We start from the raw sequence: 24,337 nt of genomic DNA on the forward strand, positions 1-24,337 counted from the left end.
CAAAATGAACTTCAGAACGTAAATTATTTCCTTGGCAGTTGGGCTTCGCTGCATTTTTTTAGTGTGATTTGGAGAATAGGTACATGAGACTCTCAACAACTGCTGCAGGAAATCAAGAATGACCACTGCTTCCGAACAGCACTATGAAAAAGAAGAAATCTGCCGATAGGTGCACCATATCTTTACTAGTAATAAAAGAGGCAGTGTAGCATATTTTTAGTATTCTGAATTATTTTTCTTGCTGTCTTATTTTGATATTCATGCCCCCTTTTCTTTCACTTCTTGGATTTTTTCTGCAAATTTCGGAGAAAAGTTTTTATGTTATGTATAAAGCCAAAACAAAAACATGGGCATTTATTTAATTGAGGATCAAAATACCTGCATTTTAGTATTATCTAATAGCAAGATTGTGTAAATATTTTATTTAATAAACAAATTACATGGTGCTGAAGGAGTTGAGGCAAAAAAAAAAAAGACTTCTTCATTTTGAAGCTGTAGTTTAAGAAATGAGCATTTTTCTGCCTTTTGTATATCCTCAAGATTTTATTACAATTTCTTGTTTTTATATTCATGTTTGACAATACTTTGTGAATATTTTACCCAGTGCTGAGAATTTATCTTATGTATTATGCTTATATTCACAATATTCATGTGTTTAGAGGGCATTTAAATAGCTGTATTTTAATTGGCTCATGTGCGTCATGTACAGAAAGTGTCATCAGAAATTGTCATCAAAAAACGTCCTTCATACTGGAACTTGCGTGTGAAGAGCTCTGGCAGGTGCGTGCTCTGTTGCCGCGTTGCAGAGAGGAGGAAAGGAGGCATCCTGGCTGTGCAAACCGCCGTGGAGAGGTGACAAAGAGGCTAATGGCAACCCCATGCATACTCGGGCCACTTATGCGCTTATACACAGGACCTCGGAGGATGGGCGTGTGGTATTCGATCTGTCATTTGACGTGTGTAACTAGAAGGCTGCATTCCCTGCACCGTACCTATTAGTCACATATTCTAATTCTGGTGCCGGGTTGTGTTCGCCTTAGCGATCTTAGAGCTCTTACGCACTTCCTACATTTTTTTTTTTTTTTTTTTTTTTTTTTTTTGTAGGTTGCAGCAAAGTTCTTTAAAGACTTCATTTATAAAATAGCAAGGGGCATGTATGCGATCAAGGATCTTTAAGGGAAGCTGCAGACGGGAGCTGTTGACGCTACCATGCTATACTCTTAAAGGCAGATCTCAAGTGTCTCCTAAATTTTTATAGCAAAACGAACATCCACACAGTGTTTGCTGGAGATGCTTACAACCCTGCTGTCCTGTCCGAAGACAGGGGTACATGCATTACTGCCAGCCATATGCAAGGCCAGCCACAATTAAACATTCGTTACCAGAGTAACATGATTGCCTGGCTTTTTTGTGTGTTCACTTCCTTAGCATACTGTAGCATAGTCATAGTAGTGTGCACCTTTCCAATAAGTGGTCACAGGGTGACACCATATTACCTGCTGGACTGCTTTGTGCATTTGGTGCAAGCACAGTGGAAGCAGAGCCGGTTTGCAGCAGTCCAGAGAGGAGGAGCGAACAATATGGTGGCACCGAGTAACTTATTGGAAAGGTGTATATAGATTGCTTGTTCCTGCAAGATGCGAGTTAAACTGCTCTCATACGAACAGTTTCGATCCTCATTGGACTGGATCTACATTCAACTCATTGTAGATCGAGGTTGTTACACGGCAACTGTCAAGTGCAGTTGAGCTCGAGCCTGCTTGACTCAAGGTTGCTTCCTCAATCGCTCTCGAGATTTCAAGCACACTCAAAAGCGGTCATTGACACCCTCGTCATCAACGAGCTCTAAAACTTGAAAACAAATAAATGCAATAGAACTGCACATAATAATACATAAATGTATTAAAAGGCATGATAGAACATTCGTAGAACGGCTAATTTTATAATATTGACACCGTAGTCCACTGCCAGTGGAAGCTAAGGTGGCGTTCTCTTCGACTACGTCAGCGTGGAAACTGTGGAGCGGAAGAGAAACTGCACTGTAGCACTTGACCGCTGGGAAGATAGGTTAGGTGACCTGAGGCGCCAAAAGCGGAATGCTGCTGTGCACACTGAAATCGTGCTATCATTACCCCAATCTTAAATTTCTTTTTGAGACTCATTGCGACTGACAGCAGACGACGAACCACGTAGGAAATTTCTCGATGCTCACTGAAAACGCCCGTGTAGCACCGGATGCTTCAATCCTTCTTGAAAGCCTGAATGCAGATTGAGTTCAATGAGGATCGGAAGTGTTTGTGTGACAGAGGGATTAGTGTAGTGCAGCTAAAGCTTTGTGTTAGCTGGTGTGCACAAGTTGGGTGGCCAAGCTGTGTTAAATGGTATTACAATGCATATTTAGAAAACAAAACGGGGCACCCCAAACGGTTTATTCAACTTCTCAGATTATTTGGCATTACACACATTGTCTTGAAAGCAGTCCACAATATGGCCAGCACAACTTATGTCCTTGCTTATTTCAGATTGTTCATTTAAGAGAGCTAACATATTCAAGGGCTACTGACCAGGCTGACATTTTAACCAAGCCCGATAAGGCGTTGGACATGGTCTCTGCGAAATGCTGCAGCGATGCACACACTGGAAAGCAACAAAATGCAAACCAAAGCTCTCGTGGTCCTTTTCAGACAGCCAAACCTCCTCATCCTTTGCGCTTGCCATCGAACTTTGTCGATGAGGTACCAACAGATACTGCATCCATTGGTTTCTCTCTGACTGATGGGCGAGGGATGGCACTTGGTCTGCTGATGTCACGCACTTTTTTGTCTTGCATTTCGTTTTCACTCATGCATACTCTCACACAAGAAAGAAGGCTTTTAGTTTCTTGCCCTTGTCTATGCATGCTTCAGAGTGTTCTGTGCACTGTGCTATTCATACACCAACGGCTGGACTCAAGTGGCAGCGGCGCGCACTTTCATACAGCCTGCGCATTCGCCGCAGATATAATGGCAGCTCTTCTAGGCAAGCAGTGCTCTCTTCCCCGTGAAGTGTGTGCAGGATTTACCCAACCCTGGTCACTCGCTTCTGTGGCGGCGCCCGGTGCGCACCTGCGTTCGCGCCTTCAAGCGTTCAAGTGTTCAGTTTACGGAGTGAGCGAAATACTTAGAGAAATTATGTAGTCTCAATTTTGTGTGCGCAAAAGCGGTGCAGTGTAGGCTCAGGCAACAGTACTATTTAGCACATTTTGATCGTAGTAATACTTTGTCTTATTTCTTACAGTGCGCAACATGTGCTAATTACCATCTGAATACAACAGTGATTTGGGTTATCAGTCTGCAGTAAGGCAAGTAGCAGCATACTATTGTAGGTCAGTCCCATTATGCTGCACAAAAGCTGATTTTTTTCTTCCTGCTGTAACTTTGTTTCCTTCATGATATGAGGGGAACTGTCAAAAATGCATTGACATGGCTACAGAAGCACGTAATTTATCACATGAACATTTTTGGCCTCTCGGGCCTGTTCTGCCAGGCCTGTTAAAATTAGTGGCCGAGCAAGGAGGAATACCTGTTTTGCCTACATGCATTATTTCAAATGATATGCCAGTGTGACGGCATCTTTTCGCTTTTGGGCACATTTCTGTCTGCTTCTGCACATGTACCAAAATTTTGGGCGTTTTCACGTGTCTGCAAGTCAGGCTGGTCGTTGACCTGTTTTAAGTTGTTAGTGCAAATTAAAAAAAAAGGGTAACCTGCTCTTATTGCACTTTTTGTGCACTTTGAACAGCGCATTCACTGTAACTGCTTTTCCTGTTCTGAGGCGTGCGCAACATCACCTCGAAATAACAGGAGACATTCATCACCATCCTCATATAAGGATAGTAGGAAAGTCTTCTGACCCTTGTCTTTGCCTGCCACCTATGTTGCTAAACTCTGCGGCTAGTTTGTAACGAAGCTAACTTCATGACAATAGTTGAGCATCTCGGCCGCAGTGTGCTTTTGGTATTTCCTTCGGTCCGGACCCATACGTATGTTTTCTGCCACACATTTGAACTTTATTTCCCCTGAACGACGTGCCCACGCCTGCAAGTTTGAAAAACTTGCGGTGTTTCCTTTCATCAATTTCCGAGTGATAGAGAACTCTGTTCCAATAATTTAGCTATATTTTATGCGAGTTTTTCCCTGGTTTTGGCTCTTCGGCAAGATGCTGATACACAGCCAGAGCCTGTAAGGATGGCTCATGGCCGGCACACCTATCATCTATAACTCTCAGTACAGCGGCAAAAATCACTGCAGGTCGCTCTGAACGCTCAAGTTTATGACATCTCGTTGGCAAGAATCACAACCGGGTGAAAGTGCAGGCTTGCAGCTGCAGGCTTGGCCAGCCTCCGCTTTTTTTTTTTTCCAGCTTGTTGCACACCAAATGACGGCATCACTGAGTAGACGCGTCAATGCCACACAGTGCCACGATTTCGCAGCTGTAGTAGACAGGAAGCACCCTCCATGCGTAGGTCGTAAAGAGCGCACCGTCGCCACTCGAATCCAGCCATGGTACACCATGCATAACCATGAATACAGAAAACACAGAACATCCATACATGCACGGGCTTGGTTTCCTAAGAAAGGCCAGAGGCCTCGCACCTATGCTTCGGCCACCCATTGAGCTCAGCCTCTCCCCCTCCTTATTGGCATTGTAGCTGGATGAGCCAAAGCTCACTTCTCAACCTTCAAACAAAGGTCACTGGTGGTGCTTGGGTAGCAGAAAGCAAGAAAAAAAAAAAAAAGTTGCGGCGGTAGCTTTTTGATGGAAGGCAAAAAGCAAGGCACCAGTGTTTGTGCAATGTCAGTGCACCTTAAAGAAAGAACTCCAGGTGGTCGGAATTGTCGGGGACCTTCACTATGGAGTCTCTCATACCTGAGTCGTTTTTGGACGTTAAACCCCACAAACCAACCAGCAAGAAAAAAAAAAAAGAATGCCTGTAAAAGTCGGGGCCATAATGACTGCATTTGATGCGTTCTCGTAGCTGTTTTTACCCAGCACAGGGCAGCGTTTTCATTTTGTTGACCGAATCAACATGGCGGGCATAGTTTCTCAAAGCACTAAGAGATGGCGCTCCGCATTTCGCGTATTTAGGGAGCCTACATGTACAGCCCTACGCGTATTGTCTCTTGTGGAGGCTAGTCAACCAGGGAGGAGGGAGAGACTCTCGTGATGGAAGGGAAGGAGAGAAACATACCAGTTTTGATGGTTGTAGCTCTGTTATTAACGAGTCTGCTGCAAAAGTATTTTTGGCCATCGCGCATTCTGAAGGCGCTGCCTCATAGACAGCAGGTTTGAACACATTTTCGAATTTAGGGTGGTTCATAAACAAGTTCAGTTTATGGAATCGCGCCTGAAAACGAAAGGAATGATTGAAGCAGGAGAAATGATAGCACCTTAAAATAGAAACAAAAGGTGGATAGGTTTTAAGATGCTTTGCAGCTGTTTTCCACTTGCCCAAAGGCAGTGCAGAGTTTTGGCCGGTGTGCAATGAGCAGTTGGGCGCATGGTTTTGCTGATGGCATGGCAGCTGCGTGCTGGTTGGTGACATTTTATACACAAGGTCTTGTAGACTTTGCGTCTAGTTGGAAAAAAAGAGGATTGTAGCAAATGAGCATTTATGCTGAAATAATTTTGTGAGCAGCTTCAAAGAGCAGCCTTTTTTTGAAAAATGGCTGCTTTCCATGAAAACATGGCATTAGATTTTTGCTTTTCTAGATGGGGTTTTAAATTTTGTTTTGATGGTTTCTTGCAATCTTTTGCTTGTTCTTCACGACAAATGTATTTACTTCATAGCTTGCAATAAAATGCTTCCATTGCGAATAAGCATTCCTTGTGTGTCGTGCTCTTTGGTCTCATTATTTTGAACTGTAGTAGCCATGACAATCGGAAAACATTTGGGAGAACAGCATTGCATCATGTCTACATTATATTCCTGTAGAAAAAGAGAACGGACATTGCAGTTGATGTCGATGAGACTGAAATCGACATTTGTTTCAGCTAAACTGTTTCCTCGATTTCGAATCTGGTTTGGGCTATTGCACGTCTAAGGCCCCAGCCAAATATTGCCCACTGCCTCAATAACAGCACATGCTCAAGGACCTAAAGAAACTACAAGATGAACGTTTATTTTTCAACCCTTTGTGATGAGAGCAACTTTACAACAGGTAGAGGTATTGACATGGCACACAGGGATCGGGAATGCCAAAACCTAATGCGGTCTATGAAAGACTGCAAGCATGGGAAAGAGCTAATTAATTTTGACTGCTTGGTGTCCTTTAATATGCACTGACATTGTATAGCCCACAGGTGTCTTTGCATCATGCCTCTGCCGAAATGTAGCCATGTATTTAATCTTAAAACCTTAGGATTAGCAATCGAATGCATAGCCACAAAGTCACTGCTGCACATAGGTAGGAAGGTTTCGGACGTAGGAAGGGAGTAATGTTTTTAAGCCAGGTAGTCACTCTGAATCTGAACCATGAGAAACATTTCCCCAAGAGCAAAAAAAGGTGAATGTAAATTTGGAAGGTGCTGTACATATAATGTAATAAAAGGCAGCTTGCTATCGTATGATCATTTGAAAGGCTGAAAAGTGGATATTAAAGCATAAGTTTAAAATACCTAAGCAGAGGACAGTGCAGCAGGTTATAGAAAGTAAAATTGGAAAACCTTCACAAACACAGATGTGGATTAAGGTACAGTTTCAAGGTAATCGGCTATTATTGAAATGAGCAGGCCCTATTTGCCCTGGGCAGGTGGCGTCCTTGGTCCAAAAAGGTGAGGGCATAAGCAGGTCCTCATCTGATGGTTTGTGTGGGTGGTACTTCTATGCTGCCGCAACACCATACCATATGACACACAGTGCTGGGCGTCTTGCAGTAGAGTACCTGCAGTTGAGATTGCAGCACATGGTGCACATCTTTGAGTATGAAGATGCAGAAAACTGAAAAGAAGCATTAGAGTGGGACATGTAATCCAGGAAATAGGGCTTTTCAGCTAATCGATTAGGTTTCGAGGGAGTGAAACAAGCAAGGGATACCAGACACTGGGATGAAGAGATAATGTCGGCCAATGAGCCAAGGTTGGCGGCTGCAGCTAACGCATGAAGCAGCGATGATTGCAGACCATTAATTCCCTTCAGCATACCTAATGCAGGCAATGATTGAATCAAAACTCTGTTGCCAATTTATGAAATAACTATAGATATGTAACTGCACTGTGGGAAGCCCACTTAGCCACTTGATATTTCTTCCAAGTTTTTGTTATGAATGGACAGAGTAAAAATGCGCAAAGGAAATAAATGCCAGACTAGGAATAAGTGTAGTCCTTCATTGAATGGCTCTAGTGTCGCATTGTTGAACTGTGGTTTAAAAGTTACTTGTGGCGAGATAAATGAGTCATATAGCCTCTGGGAGGCTTGCAGAGAGAGCTGAACTGAGAAGAGAGAACTTGAGAGAACTGCAGAGACTTGTGCGAGCACCGTACAACCAGCCGGTTCAAATGGCGCGCCGTTGCAACGGTTGAGTGACAGCGCTGCAGGTGGCGAAAACGTCCAATACCAAAAAAACTTAATTCAGTAAAAGGAAACCTTTAGATAATTAAAATTCGCACTTGTAGTTTATGCGTCACCACCTCTTTTGTTTAACTGAAACTGTATAGTTTCATTTGCAACAATTTCAGATACGATGGTGCGTGCGCCATTATCATCATCATCGCCTCCTCCGCTAAATTATTTGAGTTGCGGCGCGTTACATGAAACGTTTTAAAAAAATGTTTGACGCGTTATTGACTCTGGTTATTCTCCTTCCAGTGCTTTACGGAGCCTGTGTTGCGCTTTATCTATTTGTTGCTAATGCTAACAACCCATAAAATGGCTGTGTTCTGTGTTTATACAGCACAGGCAACGCACTTCGCACGGTGAGCATCACTTTGGTAAGTCGGAAGGAAATGAGTTAATATATTGATTTGTGGAACATTAACGTACTCGAGTGCCATGTTGGTAAGCATGGTGCCTGCGCTAGAGCCGCGATTCTTCCGCGAATCGCTGTGTGAAATTAGCTGGGAACGATTTGTTTCGGGACGTTTAACTGTGTATAACTTGCCCAACATTGCAGCAAGGTTACTTTCTTGCTGCACTTGAGGTCGTCTGAGCGAAGTTCTGAGCTTGCCTGCGCAGAACTAAATAAAGCGCTCCATTGAAAGTGTTTAGGCATTGTGACTACAGAGACATCGAAGGCTTACGTTTGTGTCAGAAGTGCTTTGAATTAATTTTTAGTGTGAATGTGAGGCATGTAGCTTTCCCCTAGCAGATCGTAAGATCACCGAGGCCAACGTCAGTTTTGCACTTGCATCGGACGCGCCTTTTCAGCACATGCTGCATGTATGCGCCTGTTGTTGCTTTTATGTATGATGACTGTGGTAATAGTTTGCAGACTAGCTGTGTTTCAAGTGTGTTGACCGCTTCTTAATAGTGTGTAATGTTGATTTACTAGCTTCGCTTTTTTTTTTTTTTTTTTTTTTTTTTTTTTTTTTTTTTTGCAAATGATAAACGCCTGACACGCTGTCCGTCAGTCCCGAGACGAGTGGTACGCTGTACAGCAAAGTAAATGTACTGCATTACCGAACGGGGTCACGTACTCGTTAGCTATGATTTTTATTTTTATAACTGTAGGGCACAACGTGGATGTAATGTGGGATCGCTTGGTTCTTTCCTAGTGTATTCTTGTAAAACAAATAAACTGGTCAGAACAGCATAGAGATGTGGCTTTAGGGAATGCATCGAAACAGGCTTGCCAAATGGCTTGCCTCTGTTCTCATTCTTGCTCAGATCCAAAGGCAGTAAATTTCATTTATCAACTTAATTTTTTTTGTAAGTTCAGTGTTTGACTTTACAGTAGTTGTCTGCATGTTAGGTAATCTGCCCAAGTATAGATGACTTGCAGCACTGTCACATTGTTGGTGGACCAGAGCCATGAACGAACCCTGTTTGCCTGCCTAGCCTGCTACTAGCTACCTGCCCCATGGAAGATACCTATACCTGATTTACTATTATGGAGTATGTGCAACAGCCACCTGATAGCTCGCAGCTGCAGCCATGTTGTTTTTATGTTCTACACCTGTGCACTGCAGTGTAACGCTCTATCACGCATTTTAAAAGGACAGTATTTAATGGCTACATTTTCATCTACAATAATCTGTCACGGTTCCATCCACCAAGGCTGCACGACATTCATAGGTGCCCTAGTGAGGCTCAGAGGAGTTTTGAAAATTCTTGTGCAGTATTGTTGAATTATTACTTACAAAATATTGTCCAGTGAACCAGTTATAACTGTGAATGTATTTATTTTTTTCTAAATTACTATCCACGCAATGTTATTATGGCATTGTGAATGCACAAGATTGTTAGTCTGCTAGAGTTTCCAGTTTGTACAACCCATAGCCATTTAAACAAGAATTGCAATGGTGGCGCTGAATGGCAGCACTTATCTGCGAGATGGCTGATACATTGTGAGGGCACCAGACATTCCCCTCATCATCTGCGGCGACTGTCATCGATACTACGAAATCACAGTGGTTGCCGGTGTTCACGTGCGAACTGCTCGGGGTCGCAGTCGTCAACAATTTCAAGCCACTACAAAAAGTGTGAATTGCATTGATTACATCTTTGCATGACAGCCGATGTAACCAGCATGAACTATATCTTATTACAGGTACCATATGCCGTTACTTGCTGTACTGTACGACAGCACAGAGCACATGTGTGATTAATGGGGTAAATAAAATAAATAAATCCTGTCTCCTCTGAGAATCAAACCTCCATCCCTTGTATTCCTCACATACTGTACTTTGTTTATGGCAACAGAACATGAGTCAGCACATATGCATTCTTGCAGTGGAATTATCTAGGCATAGCACTGCTAATTTTTGTTCTAATGTGGCACCTTTTATGGAGTTCACCAATTTTTTTTTGCATTGTTCATATAATAAACACATAAAAACCCTGCAGCACTATGAAAATTTACCCGGAGCATTCAACTCGTGCTACAGTATGTGCAGTAAAGCTACCTTTGTCTTTGTGTGCAAAATGAAAATTTTTACAAAAGATTTACATTTTGCATGTTGATTTGATCAGAATATATTAGTTTTGAACATGACTGGAAGAGGCTTTTCAATACCTGAGCTGTTTCATATGCATGGTTAACTACCATGCTGAACTTTGTAGTCAAGTAAAATATGTGCATAGTGCCTATATGCGTACATTATATGCATAGAGGCAGGTAGAGTGATTGTTTAGGTGTACTGTAATTATCAGGCTGTGCTAGTATCCTTACAGCTATGATATAAAAATTCGCATCAGGTTTGTAGAACTTGTATTGTGAACAGTGGTTATATGGTGTCTGTGTATTTTATTTTAGCATAGCCGTGATATTGGTGCAAGTTCTGTCAAGTTTGGTTTTGTTTTGATTTTAACAACTTTGTTTATTGCCACTTGTGGATAGCCTTATCACACAGCGCTATTCAGGTTCTACTAGTGTCGAAGATCATTGATTTCACTTTCTTTAATAGACACTGAGGGTTCACTGATACATACGCTACCAAATTCTTTTTGTTTCAACTGCTTCAATTGTTTTCCTTCCCAGTGGTGTTGTACATTTTCACAAACATTTGCTTTCAAAGTGCAGTTGTCGACTTTCTTCCAAGTTGTGTGATATGCTGTGAAAAATGCGTGTCATAAAACTTGTTCCAGATTTTTTTATCGCATTCTGCATGTACAAGTTTTTTCAACCTTCTATGAATGCTTTGTCTCAAAAATATTAAGTATGCAGGCTAACGTAGGATTAGGTTGCATTCTGGGTTCTGTTGTGCCGGGTAGCAGCTCAGCAGTCAGATTCTTTTACTGGACTTGCCTGAGGGTACGAGTTGTGTGAAGCCTGCACACAGACCCATATCATGCCATTTGACGCGAACTTTACGTTCGGCCGCCTTCAGTTCAGAAAAGGACTGTATTGGGTTACTACGACAAACATTACCCCAGCTTGTTTTAGGCAGAGAAAAAAAAGTTTGTGCCATGGTCGCCATCTTGCATGTTCTCATACACTTTAATTTCAAATTTGTAAAATTTGCTGCTCTCATCGTAGTTGTTCCAATAATATCCCAAGTTTTCTAGAAGTAAAGGAACCCAAGAAAATTGTTTTGGAGATTAGAGGATATAAGCCATGCCAGAATAAAATTCTCAAGTTTAGAAAATTTGCTTTTTGCAGCATTTACAGCTGTCAAATACAGAGTAAGGTTGTTCTAGTAAATGTATGACCTGTATTAAGAAAAAAGTACCACTCGGTGGCATTTATTTTGGGAAGTTAAATCACAGCACTCAGTTCCTTGCTCGTGTACAACCGCCCAAATCTTCAACTAGACTGCACAACGCCCACTTTCAACAGTGATGCTGTTTAAGCTGGAGGTTGTTTCATCTATTGTGCGCAGCTTAATGTGTTCGCAGTAATGTCACCATTACCGGATGTGACCATGACGTCACATCCAGTCATGTCTAATAACCAGAACTGAGGTCACCACATGACATCATGTCCAGTCATGACCGATGACTTCACCGTGCGATTCACGCATATATGAAGCTAACCTTGCCAGGCATCCAATCCAGGCATCCGTGCTGCACCTTTCTCAAACGCCGTACCACACAGGAATCAGCAGCGTTTTAAATTGGTTTACAGGAAAGAAAAGGCATAATATCTGTCACACTTGTCCGCCGACAACAGATAGCCACGATGAGTCTCAAAGTATAATCACGGATAACTTGAGGCAAACAGAAACAGCATCATTGTGTCATCAGTCTTATACACGACTGCAATCTGCCTTAATTTTTTTCTGTACCACTGTGCCTTGGCAGGGATCGAACTTGCAGAGAGGTAAAAATAAGGCAAGGCCTCGGTGAGCCTCTGGTTAGACTTAATCTTTTCGCAAGTTAGCTCTTTTTCAATGTGCAGAAGAGAAAAGGCGGCCATCGTGCACATTAGTAAAGAGTTCGGCAGCTGCACATTCACTCTCCTAATCACTAATCCCTTACTTTGTACAATCTTTGCCAAAAGTAACCAGGCTGTATGTTTAGCTTTTAGCTTGTATCCTAAGGCCAACATGAATTCCTAAAGGATCACAACTTGAGAAGTGAGGACTGCAGCTTGCCTTTACTACTTTGCACAGATTTACAGTTTCAGAAGTGGTACGAATTATCTGCTACTTGACTGCAAATTGGAGCATGCAGCCTGGTTATTTTCGGCAAAGGTAGTACCTCCATTATCTTATACATACTCTTTAGCATAGAGTCATGAACTACCACATTATGTGAAAGACTGCCTGACACAAATATAAAGCCTCCCTTAACCTAGCCGTATGAAGTGCCTTTGTGGCCTACGGGTAGCATGTCTGACTTGAAATGCAAGAGTCCTGGAGGGTTCGATTCCTTTCACATACCCATCTGATTCGAGAAGCTTGAGTTGGCAGCTCCTGCCAAATCTGCCATATCATATGATCAAGTGACTTTGCACAACCCTGCCACCAATCAACTCCCGGCTATCACCTGCCGGCTATCACCCACAATTTTTCATTCACAACCCTGATACCAAATTTTCTGGTGAATGGCAGCCTTAACGCTGTCATATTAACATGTAACCAAAATTTGGTGTCCTTCAAGTGGTGGCTTTAGACAGCTTGTGTTGTTCATCCCTTTGAGACCTTGATTGGCAGGTGACAAAGTAGAGACAAGAGGGATGATGAAGAGAAGGTAGGAGGCAGAGGGTGGAGAACGGGTACAATGTGTCGCACTGTGATTGTAGATTAGGTGGCACAACCTGCTTGCATGGTCGCAACCCATCAGCAGCATTGAGAACAGCAATGCGAACTCCTAGCACATACTCCCCTGCACAGATCGTATTGATTGCCTATACTTTTTCTTGGACAAGTTCTTCTGAATATCTCGTAGGATGTCACTGCTAAGATTTTTGCACGGCCCCTGAAGGCTAGGTATTGCTGCAAAGCACCTTGTCCAGAAAACGGAAACATAGAATGACCAGCTTGTTCAGCTTGTTTCTGCAATGGGCACAAAACTGGACTCCATTCCACTCGTGAAATATGGAGGAGTCTCTATGACCGGTTATCATTGTACAGTAGAACCCTGCTATAGTAAAGTGAAACTGAAGTCCAATCATAGTAAAGGTGCTTTTGGTAAAACTAGGTTTTACTAAACGTCTGGCCGCGGCGTCGACTTCCCACGAAATGACATTGCTGCACACGCATTACTTAGAATCGCGAGGAAATTTTTTTCTTAAAAAAAAATAAGTAGTGCATTTTTTTTATGGTTTTACCGCTAGGCTCATCAGCACTGAGAAGAAGCCAACTTTAAGGCCTTTGAGCCGTGAGGGAAAGCATGCAGCGCGTAGGGGGAAAAATGTAAAGCTGACTACAAACACAAAAAGAAGACGGCCGGTCACTTAAAAATAGAGTAAAAGGGAAGCGAAGAAACGGCCGAACATTCACACAACACTGTTCAGCACGAAGGAGTAGTGGCAAGAATTGGAGGCGTGGCTTGTGCGGTTTTGCAGTGCTGGACTGTCGCGCATTTTTCATCTATTGCCTCTTAAAAGATGGAAACAGCGGAAGATGATGCCGCGCTCACGCAATGCTTTGGTTCTCAGCTGAAATCAAGCTCGGCTATATTCGTATCCATGTTGCATTCATGCTAAACAGGTACTTCTACAAGCGGTAAAAAAAAAAATGAAAAAGGAAATGGCTCAGAGACGATAAGAAAGACATGCAAGGCATTTTAGAGTGTTCTTTTCATAAAGCAACAAGATATGCTTAGTAAGCAGACTTTAATTACAAGATAGTATCTTCAGGACCATGTCATCACTAACAACTGATATAGGAAGATTTTAGCCGGTCCCGGTGACTTTACTATAATGGGGTTCTACTGTACTTACCAGTTCGCAAAGAGCACTTCCTGGCAGAAGGGCAGCTCAACACTGTTAATGTGGAAAACTCTGCTTATGCTCAGACTGAAACCCACATCTGATTTTGATTATGCTTCCTGCAGGAACGACCTTTAGTCTGCATCTCAAGTGAGCATGGGGTATCTTGATGCTTATTTTTATTTTTTGTAACCACAACCTCGAGCAGACTAATTCGCCAAAGCTGGCAGCGCTGGTTATGTATACGTCTGCCGCTGGCTCAAGCCTGCACTGCAGTGAAGTGCAGGCACAGAGCAATGCTAGAGAAGAGCATAGGCGTTCAAATTGCGAAACTTTTCTGCCCGAGTCAAAAAGAATTCCATTTAAGCTTCCGGGAAAAAAAAAAAAAAAATTGCTACAGTGGCCCTGCGCAATATAATACCATTTACCATATACCAGCTAGTACCACATCACTACTCTCTACAGTGGGCCCCGGCGGCCGCTTTTCGATGGAGGCGAAAAGCAAGGCGCCCGTGTGCTGTGCGATGTCAGTGCACGTTAAAGAACCCCAGGTGGTCGAAATTTCCGGAGTCCTCCACTACGGCGTCTCTCATAGCCTGAGTCGCTTTGGGACGTTAAACCCCACAAACCAAACCAAACCATCTCTACAGTGACTTTCTGTTAGCTAGTGCCAAGTTACTGTATATCTGGCAGAACCACATGAATGGTTTGTGGGGTTTAACGTCCCAAAGCGACTCAGGCTATGAGAGACGCTGTAGTGGAGGACTCCGGAAATTTAGACCACCTGGGGTTCTTTAACGTGCACTGGTATTCCACAGCACACGGTCGCCTTGCTTTTCGCCTCCTTCGAAAAGCGGTCGCCGAGGCCAGGATTCGATCCCACATCCTTAGGAAGCGCCCTAACCACTGCGCCACCCCGGCGGGGTAACACATTAATGTGTCATGACAAACACAAAATAACATAAAAGGAACAGCCAAGGTCGTAATGAGCGACTGCAGGTGACAAATGCATCGGTCCCTGGTACTCGTGCTTTTTTAACATTACACTATGCAGCACTGAACTGAATGCTCATACGAGCAAAAAGAAAAACTCTGGGGGCACTTTGGACCACTAAAGAGCAATGAGGTGAAAGCCTTTATTGCACGGTGGTCTGATGCCCTCCACTATGCCACCTCCTTCCTCGTTTTCCTTATGGCTCGATTCAGGTGTTCGCGGAGAAGTGTGAGATACGCCTTTTCTTTCCTGTAAACCAATTTGAAATGCTGCTGATGCTTGCTGTACTGCGTCTGCTTTTGTATGCTGTGTCATGTGGCGTTTGAGCAAACGCTAAATGAAAGGCGCTGCACTGACGACTGGATCGGGTTAACCTTCACATGTGCTCGAGTCGCCTGGTAACGTCATGACTGAATGTGATGTCATCATGGTGTAAGTTTCGGCCATGACATCATAGTAATCTCTGTCATTATCATCACTGTCACTATCATTATCAATCAGTATCTATCACTAAGTTCTTCACTGACAGATTTAAAGGTAAACAGCACAACCATGCAACTGCTCGCAAGATTCCAATGACAGCTTTCGCATGTTCGAATGGGGACGAAGGAAAGCAGTGGCAATGTGAGTGGCAAGTATGTATTTCCTGGGGCGGCTGTGCTGGGCAGGCAGAGCGGGAACATACGTGAAGACACAGGTGCCTTCATGGCCAGTCAAGCTCAAGCAGTGGTGGCATGACTGCACAATTTCCCAGGCAAGGTGTCTCTGGCCACCCTCCTCACACCTCTCATAACCATGTTGCGCGAACTGCAGCGGAGATGGTGGAGGCTGCTGCCACAGTTGCCCTATCAGTGCAATTGCAAAATGTTTTTTCCCAAGTTTATGACTACGAGAAATAGGGGTTTGCTGTAAACATTCCCACGGTGATTTCACTTGTATGTACTCCTTAGTTTGGTTTCCACTCTTCTTCAAGCAAAAATTTCACAGAACCAAGAAGTAAAACTGCAGACCTGTTTTAGTTAGGTTATAACTGGGTTTAAATGTATTCAATGAGGTAATCACCGATAGATTAAGAGGAAACCTAGACTTTAGTGAACAAAAAGGCCAGGCTGGATTTCAGGCACACCACTTCACCACAGCCGATGTTCACGGCATCAATCAGATGAAAGAGGAACCACAGAATATACCGTATTTACAGGTAAACAATTCCGTAATGAATATATGATGCGAGGGAAGAGTTTGTGTCGAGAATAAAAAGAAAAAAATTCTGTCACGATTCCAACACAAGCTCACGATTATAACATGAAATCGTAACATTAAAGGCAACCATAGCTGGGGATGTGACAATAAAGGAGACTGCATTTAAAAATCCAAAGAAAAGTATCCGAGTGGTTTATTCACTGTCACTACTCAGTTACTTATCGCTGTTCATGAACATGCCCCCACTCGTTTCCCCCTTCTTGATTAGACACGATTTGCTAAGCACTACATGCTTTCTTCTCTCGCTTAGAATCCCGCATCGCTCCCTGCATGTTTTGCCCATTGGCCATGATCTAATGATATTAAACAGGAGAATTCGAACTCTCAATAACTACACCTTTTTATTATTTTCTTTTTCACTTCCACCTTCTGGTCTTTCTCCATGGTTACCTTTTTTTTAACCTTGCCTCATTTTACAGACTCGAAGTTGCCAGAAATTTGTCTTCTCCTCGCAACTGGCTTACCTGGTGGTAAAGCTATCTTGATGACCAGCAAAAAAAGAAAAGTGTTAAATTCAGATATTGCTTCTAAACATAGCATGAAGTGCTGTTTCAGTGATGCGATTTCTAAAAACGTAACTCGTGCTATAATCGTATAAATACGGTAAGCAACCCCTACATACAACCTGCTTATATTACAAGCATTTGATTCAGTCTATGCATCAATCATGCATGCATTACATAACCATGGCATAGGAAAGGCATATGTAGAAACGCTGTTAATAGTATGTGGAAACCGCACAGCAGCCACAAGTCTTCTGCAGAAAAAGCTAACCCTGATCAGGAATGGTGGTAGTTCCCCCCACCCCCCATAGTTCATCCTGCGTTTTGTGCACCCCTAATCCCACAAATTTAGCGGTGAGGGGGAGGGCAGAAGAGTTCAGGATTTCGTTACAGAATGGTTATTTAGCTCTAACGGAGGATGGCGACATTACCCTAGAAGCAAGGAACAATAATTTCAGAGATATCATTACTGAGTGCGCGTTAGAAGTAGGCGGTAGGATAAGAGAGGATACCGGTAAGCTGTCTAAGGAGACGGAAAGATTTGATTAAGAAACGCCAGAGTATGAAAGCTTCCAATCCAACAGACCAGATCGAATTGGCTGAGATATCAAAGCTAATCAATAAGCGCAAGGTGGCCGATATAAGGAAGTATAACATGGAGAAAATTGAGCATGCTGTAAAGAACGGGGGAAGCCTTAAAGCGGTAAAGAAGAAATTGGGCATAGGCAAAAACCAAATGTATGCGATAAGGGACAAGGCAGGCAACGTCATCACGAATATGGACAAGATATTCAAAGTAGCCGAGGAGTTCTATACAGATCTCTACAGTAGCCAAAGTAGTGAGGACCGCAATGAGATTGGTGGTAGGGAAAAACAGTCGGACGTTCCATCAGTGACGAAGGTCGAGGTCAAGAAAGCACTAAAAACTATGAAAAGGGGGAAATCGGCTAGAGAGGATCAGATAACTACAGATTTGCTGAAGGACGGGGGGGATATCGTGCTAGAAAAACTGGCCACCCTGTATAGGCACCGTGCAGGAGTAACTCGCGGTGCAACGCGCGCGCCCCTCTCGGCGGGAAGAACAGTTTGGTAGGGAGACGTGCGCCCGGTCGTGCAGCGGAGACGCGGCGGATCTGCTGTGCGTGGGGCGCATTCGCCGTTCGTTCTTTCGATTCGCGGCATTCTATGGTCACAAATGAATTGCTAGGCTGCAGTCCTTGGATTGCTGCTGTTGCACACATTTTCATTGGCCTTATAAAATATTTTTCGCGTCACCGAATAAGCTTTACGAAGCGAAGCGACACTAAATGTGAATCGCTGCCTTCCAACGAGCAGTGAGCTGGCAATCATGCCCGGGTATTGCCGCGTCCAGATTTACCGCGAAGCATTTTTTCTGAAAGAGGACACACTATACCTTCACCTGCATTAGCATCCTTTCTCAAGCCGCAAAAGAATATATATTCAAAGAAATCGGGCAACTCATAGGCATCAGCGCTACTGGGACCGCCGTGCGCGCCCAGTGGGCCGCGCTCATGGATGCAGTTGTTCATTGCATAATTTTTATTTAAGCTGTCCTGTGGTCTATATTTCCCTGTCTACGATAGCTTGCATAATCACCAGTACAATGCAGAGAGTAATCAACAGGAATGGATCGTTTTAATAGCGCATTTACTGTGTCTTGCGCATTAGTTTCGCGAATTTACCTTGGCAACTTTTTTTTTTTTGCTTGCTTGCTTTCGTTATTTTTTTGCTCCCTCTCAGATAGTTTATTTTTTTTCCACACCCTTTCCTTCCGCGTTTATGCTGCTACTTTCCTTCTCCTCTTGGGCGGCTTCCTTTATCCGTCCCCGAGCCTCACATTATTTTGTTTCCTCGCCATCCTTCACTGTCTGCTTCGCCCTCCTCCGTAGATGCGATTCATAAAGCCCCTAGCTGTCTGCCATTCCATACGCTTTATTCATTTAGTTGTGTTAATGACATTTCGATGTCTACTGAGCTGTTGAACCTCGAATGATAAGCTGTTTCTCATGCGATACTGCTCAATCGAGACTATAGTAAAATATAAGTAAAAGAAATTGTTTTTTTTTTTTTTTTTTTTACTTATTCGTGGACGCTCTGAACAGATCTCGCATTCATTACATGCCATCCTGCTCCAAACGGCTGGCTGCCTGTCGAGCGGCTGGCTGCCACCTGTTACCTTCCCCTGTCAAAACTTAATTTTGTGGCAGAGAACTTGAAAGTACCGTTAAAGAAGCATTAAGGATCGTAAAAAAAAAAAAAACGAAAGAAAACTAGCATTCAAGTCGGGATGAGGCAGGACGTTCTTTCAACGAAAAAGAAAAGCATACTACAAGTCTGACATGTGACAGAAAGGAAGATATGCATGTGTATTAGAAACTGTAGATCGCTTGTGCAGTGCTGTAAGGGAGTTTCCATTCTCATAGTTGTGTCGCTGTATCAGTGACCGCGTGCCATCTGCCATCCTTTCCTTTATCGTCGAGAAAAGTGGCAATCGCCTCACCAGAAAACAGCTAAAGCTCTTCAAAATCCGTCTGCATAATATAAGTGCCTGCGGCATTTTCAGACCCCGGTAATCGCGTTCTCGAGTTTTCAGGCTTGTCGCTTTTTTTTTTAGGCTTTTTTCTCTTCTTCGACTACAGCTTCATTCATTCTCATTTCTTCTCCCACACTTGTTCATCCTTCTCGGCCGCTCGATTCCCCGCAGCTTTTCTTTTTTTTTTTTTTTCTCAGCTTGAGGCGTTCGAGCTGGCCTTTGTGAAGTTGTACCACACTTGGGAGGAGGGGCGTTCGCCACAAATGTTTTTTGTATTTTTCTACATTTTTACCGTGTTTTTTACGCCCCCCACCCTCCCACCCCATTAGTTTTTTGCTCGGCCTTTTCCAACTGCGCGCGCTTCTCCTGCCGTCTTCCGTTTCGCATGTTTCCAGCCTAGAAATAAACGCCCAGCGGGCGGCCAGGGCTCGTCCCTGTCTCTGCGTCTTGTGGCTCTCGCATTGTTTGTGCTTTGCTACGTAACTTGAGCTGGCTGAAACTGCTACCATTTCGCTGCGCAGGCCGCCTTTTCCAAGTGCGCGCCCTGCCCAGGCGGTCGCACCGGCTGCGCGTCTCCCTATCAAACTGTTCCGGCGCTCACTCGTGGCGCTGCCAGTTCACCGCTAGTGCTGCCCCCTGGGTTTCGCAACGGTGCCTATACGCAGTGCCTGGTGTCATCGACGGTACCGGAACCATGGAAGAATGCAAACACTATCCTCATTCATAAGAAAGGGGAAGGACCTTAAAAATTACAGACCAATCAGCTTTCTGTCTGTTACGTATAAGGTGTTTACCAAGGTAATCGCTAATAGAATCAGGGCAACCTTAGACTGCAATCAAGCAGAGGATCAAGCAGGGTTTCGGAAAGGGTACTCTACTATCGATCATATCCATACCATCAATCAGGTGATAGAAAAATGCTCGGAATATAACCAGCCCTTGTACATAGCATTCATTGATTACGAAAAAGCATTTGACTCAGTTGAAACCTCGGCGGTGATGCAGGCATTGCGAAATCAGGGGGTAGACGAGCCGTACGTGAAAGTGCTGGAAGATATAGTGGCTGCACAGCAACCATAGTTCTGCATAAAGTAACAAAATTCCGATAAAGAAAGGTGTTAGGCAAGGAGACACAATCTCCCCAGTACTATTCACAGCTTGCTTAGAGGAAGTATTCAGAGACTTGGAATGGGAGCAGTTATGGATAAGGGTAGATGGAGAATACCTCAGTAATCTGCGATTTGCTGATGACATTGCCTTGCTAAGCAACTCTGGGATGAACTGCAAATAATGATGACCTAGACAGGAAAAGTAGAAAGGTAAGCTTGAAAATCAATATGCAGAAGACTCCCAAGTGCAGCTGCCGACTATAGCTGTTAACAATGTTGAGTCATACGCTTAAACGCAGAGCTTATGTGTATCCCTGACATATATCACCAAGTAGTGACACACAAGCGATCTTTATCTGAAGAATGGTGGCAGCTTAGATGGAGAAATGTTCATGTCAAGCCGCACAACAAAAAAACACTGAAATTGTGTGATTCAGCAACTTCAGCTACAGAATTTTTTTATCGCTCTAGCAGCAAAGAAGCCAGAAGAGTCAGAAGAAGCTCTGATTTCAGCTTTTAGCGATTCAGGTACTACAATTACAGTGACCAAAGGTGCACACAGTTTCCGTACCCACTTGCTTTTGAGTATGTACACATGATCGCTGCATGCTCTCAGTTTTATCTCTGTTTAGGAGGGTGTCCACAATCGTTAGCAACAATCTGCGGATACTGGCACACAAGCGTGTAGTTTTCACGTAGATAGGAACTTGGTGTATACTTGAGTGAAGGCTCTCCAGCTTATGATACAAACTATTTGTAAAAATAAAAATAAATATGATTGTACAGGGATTTTGGGGAAACCCAACAGGTTGCTTGCTTTGATGGATGTTTGGAAGGAATGACTAAGTGAAATGCTCAAGTTCATAGGCCTCTTGTTCGTCCAACACGGGCATTATGAAACTTCACTGGCTGAAGCTGCATTGGAATGAGGGCAACATCTGCAGTGGTTTGCTTCCACCAGGAACAATGCTGTGAATCTGCTTTCATAGCAGTGCTGGTGCTCCTCAAAGTGGCAGTCCTGTACAATGTAGACCAGCTGCCACAAGTAAAGCACCGGTACATCAATCAAGTGCGAAGCCCTCACAGCTACATTAGGCAGGATTTGCATGTAGCTTCCCGAGAAGAGTTCAATAAGCAGATATTTAACCTTCGTGGCACTCCAGCTCAAATTTTGTCACCCTCTGCAAAATGTGCCAACTATAAACCACAAAAAGTTTACAAATTCACGAAATGAGTTGTGCTATGAGCAAAAGACCGGGCTTAAAAATAATGTTTCTAGCAATTTGGCAAAGTTATGAGAATGGCAAGCCTTCACAATGAACCACATAACACATTGGTTCCTGGTATTTGGCTTCACTGCATTTTATTGGTGTAGTCGGGAGAATAGGAATTTCCAACTCGCAACAACCACCCCATCTTGATACATCAAAGCAACTGCTGCAGACATACAACAGATCCGAAGGCATGTCGCCTAGCACACATTACAATAGATGCTGTCAAGAGAGTGCAAGAAGTGGCCGATTCCATGCCAAGTTACTTAAGACAATGCCATGTTTCGGACACCATCACATACAGAGAACTTTTGCTGAGATAACCACAGCTGTGTTATCCCCGCAAGGGTCAAGTGTTGTTGTATATGACAAACTCTTTAATCCATGCCAGGCCTGTTCACATATCAATCTGTTGCTTTAATTCTAAAGGCTGAAAACTAGAGAGGCAAAAAACTGCAGTCACACATTTGTGCTTCTCCACCTCCCGCCACGGCAAATCATGCGTCCAAAATCACTCTGAATGCTTTCCAAATAACACATCAGCAAATGCAAGGCTGACAATATTCCACAACAAGATTAAACACATTGCAAGCAAGGTATTTTAAACTTAACTAGGAGCACGCTCTAAACCAGTAGAAGGAGTGAGAGTATCCATTTGGTCACACCAGTTACAGCGCACTGCACTACCGAGGTAGCAGAGGAATCCAACTGGTGGAAGAAACTCGTACGTCGGCCCCGAGTATTCCTTGCCTCTGCAAATGTAAATAAATGAGAGCAATACTGCAATTACATTTAGTTTGCATAAATTCAGCAAACTCGCTTACAGTAGAATTTGATTCGAGTAAAGCAAGTGAGAGTGCCTGCCGCAGAAGGAAAAAGGCAGCAACGAGACTGGCAGTCAATGCTAGCACAAATACAAATATTTAGCACACTTACAAAACACTGAAATAGCAACAAAGAGACTAAGTTAAATCATGTGTGCAGTAAGTGCGGAATATGCTGCGGCTTGTATGGAATTGTAATGAAGAGTGCTTATAGCAGCAACTTACAAGCTCTTTGACAGGATTACAGATAGTAGATGCAACGGTGCCTCACTCTCCTCAACAAAACATACCACCTCAGGTTAATTATTGCTTTGTTTTCAAATAAGCTGTCAATGGCCTTGACAGCAGCTTGAAGCGAAGCACTGCCCACTATTTATGGGGGCATTATTTCTGCTATCATTCTTAGTTTTCTCAAAGTGATGACGCTGCTGGAGCAGGCAAAAGATATATATTAGGGAACTCGGCGGTAGCGACATGCATTCGAAGTGTTAAATCTATATAAATAAGCTCAGCGAGTTCTACCAATGCAGTTATTTTGGTAGTAAAAGGGCAGATACTCTCATGGGCAAGAACCTATGATAGCCCAAGTCACCCTCATTGCTGCATGCACCGATGTGAGTACTCGACAGTGGAACGTGTGAGCATATAAGCACAATAAATTCGTGCGGGTATACGCCCGTATCTTGTAACCATTTCGTGCTGAGCAGTAGGCTCATTTCACTCCGGGGCTCATTTCGCACTGGGCCAGTTTACATTTATACTGTCTCTCAGCTGGCCAGTAACTCCCCTTCTTTAGCACTTCGTCGACACTGCAAAGAAGCTGACCTCTTGCACTGCAGCACCACGTATGGGCCGCATGGATGAATACCTTTCGAGTTTTTTGACAGAAGCGCGAACGTTTTTATGGGCCCAGCCACTATGCTGAAGCTGCGAGGAAGGCAATAAAACCTCCTGATCATAAACCAGCGCGTTCACGTTGGCGCACACCAAAATGCCTGCTACTGCCCAAACAAACTAGGCCACAAACGAAGAATCTTTAAAAAAAAAAAAAAAGGCAAATTACAAATTTCCGTGACTGTCGACTCACAAATAGTTTCACATCATCTGCAAGTCGCCGCGTACGTCCCAATACCCCAGTGCACCTCGAAGACAACAGCAACCGGCGACCGATCGGTGCACAGCAGCAGGTATGCAACGGTTGTTTCAAGCGCGAAGAAACGGGATCGACGCCATTATGCAGTCTCCACATGCCTTCGCCCGGAGACTGTCGGATGATTACGCCGCGTCAGTAATTGTGACTACCGCATAGCTGCACTGCCGTGTAAAAACTCGTTAAAAAAGCTGCAAGACGGTAGCAGAACGCCGACAAGTGCTTTACCTAGAGCTCGCGGGCATGTACGAAACACCATCATTCGCGTACGACTCACCGTAGTCGGAGGCTGCAGACAGGCCAGGGACAGGACCGAAGGCTGCGCTGTTGAATTTAGGGCAACAATCCACGAACTGAATCAGATTTTCACCGAATTTGCATCTATCGGGATGATGCCCCGCAAACTACAACAAGCCGACGCATGAAAAGCGACCTAGGGCTCGCAAGGCGCGAGCATCCGTTGCCCGAAAAGCGCGCCAGCTTTTGTTCGGGTGGCTCGGGCTCGGGCGCTGTGAAACGGGGTATTTGGCATCTGAGTTTGAGGCTTATTTCCAGAAAAAAGCAAATACTAAAAGTTATTTGACGTCACATCCGTCGAGAGAATCACCGCATCCTCCTTTCCACTTTGGTTCTGGGCGCGCATGCGCAGTTCACGGAGCC

At 43.8% G+C, this 24,337-nt stretch overlaps 1 long non-coding RNA gene across 1 annotated transcript; it reads left to right on the forward strand.

The window, feature by feature from the left end:
• The first annotated feature begins 2,184 nt into the window (after nucleotides 1-2,184).
• LOC146207045 (uncharacterized) lies at nucleotides 2,185-10,667 on the forward strand. Its single transcript, XR_014704995.1, has 3 exons — nucleotides 2,185-2,735; nucleotides 7,847-7,968; nucleotides 9,747-10,667. It is a non-coding gene; the product is annotated as an uncharacterized LOC146207045 (long non-coding RNA).
• The last annotated feature ends 13,670 nt before the right edge of the window (nucleotides 10,668-24,337 follow it).

This window comes from Amblyomma maculatum, chromosome 1 (genome assembly GCF_055883805.1).
Source record: "Amblyomma maculatum isolate TAMU_Amacu chromosome 1, ASM5588380v1, whole genome shotgun sequence".
NCBI classification, from domain to species: Eukaryota; Metazoa; Arthropoda; class Arachnida; order Ixodida; family Ixodidae; genus Amblyomma; species Amblyomma maculatum.